Source organism: Camellia sinensis, chromosome 14 (genome assembly GCF_055761805.1).
Source record: "Camellia sinensis isolate YWXY chromosome 14, ASM5576180v1, whole genome shotgun sequence".
Taxonomy (NCBI): Eukaryota; Viridiplantae; Streptophyta; class Magnoliopsida; order Ericales; family Theaceae; genus Camellia; species Camellia sinensis.
The window spans coordinates 86,287,314-86,288,639 of NC_138974.1; the positions used below are offsets into that span (position 1 = coordinate 86,287,314).

The 1,326-nt window shown below is 32.3% G+C and overlaps 1 long non-coding RNA gene across 1 annotated transcript; it reads right to left on the minus strand.

Moving 5' to 3' along the window:
• Positions 1-595: 595 nt before the first annotated feature.
• On the minus strand, positions 596-1,326 carry LOC114287741 (uncharacterized). The gene is made up of 2 exons (XR_014350419.1): positions 979-1,326; positions 596-822 (listed from the first exon to the last, which is right to left on the minus strand). It is a non-coding gene; the product is annotated as an uncharacterized LOC114287741 (long non-coding RNA).

Sequence of the window (1,326 nt, forward strand, 5' to 3'; positions counted from 1 at the left end):
TGTTTTGTTTGTTATGGCTAAAATAGCCTATTTTGTTTTTTGTGGCTAAAATAGCCAAAAAAACCTGCAAACCCACTTGCCAAACACAGGCTTCTGGACCTGTTTACTACTGGACTTTCTCATAATGTCTAGTATTACATGACCCAAAAGATTCTCAAGTGTCAACAGCTCAACAATGGTTTTAAGAGCAATTGCAACAATTCAAATCCATCTCAATGCCCATAAAAAAAAGTAACCAAAAAAAAAAAAAAAAAAAAATCCATCTGAATGAATAGGTTAAAAAAAATCTAAATTCTATATATAAAAAAAATGAATGTGTAATGTGAAAATTAGATTATTTTAAAGTTTTAGACATAAAAAGCAAACACCACATACGCAGAATGCAAAAAATAAAAATAATTTTATAACGCAGGCCAACATTTAGTATATTAGTAATGATTATAACGCAGGCCAACATAATCCTATAGTCTCCAACAAGTATCATTTTTTTTGTTTAATGGTAGAAGGCTGCATTTTGATGCAAACTGACAAAAATATTACCTTTTTTTCATAGGGCATGTCATGGCCTCTTGCTGAGCGAAAGGACAAGGAAAAATAGAAAAAGTAAACCACCCCAAAATTCCTTCTTTATTTATTTATTTAAGTAAAAATGTGGTTGCCTAGAAAATGGTACAATCTTATTCGAAATTTTAAGCCTCCTGTTTCTTAGAGAAAGAAAATATGAGAAAGTGGCACAAAGGGATTACAACAAATGCTGTAAGTTTTAACAAATTTTCAGCCTCCTTTGAAATCACTCCAATCCTTGACCAGTCTCCACTATACCTTCACATTTAATTGGGCAGATTTTGCAAGTTAGAGTTATGGGAGAGAGAGAGAGAGTATATACTGGTAAAGTCTAACCACTACTATATCTATTTAGATCACACAAAAAAATAAAAATAAAAATAAAAATAGTAAAAGTAATTTCCAAGAGATTACCCAGCATCGATGAATTCCAATTCAAGCACTGTAACTACAGACTGAGCAAGAATTGTGTTTGAAACTCTCAATGAAAAAACGGGTTCCTGTTTGTCCATTGATTTCTCACCCAATTCTCTCTTTTGAGCTACTATTGTACTGCTTCTAAACTTTGTCCCATTTTTCTTCACAACCATGTGTGTAAGGATCTTAGAGATAATACTCCTTTCTGTGATCAGCATTTTCTTGTCCAAGTCCTTTCTTGCATATTCATTGGTGGCTATCATTACATACAAATCAACAAAAACCCAAGGTAAGGGCAAAAATGCCATTCAACAAAAACTCTAAATTTTCTAACATTTGATGAGC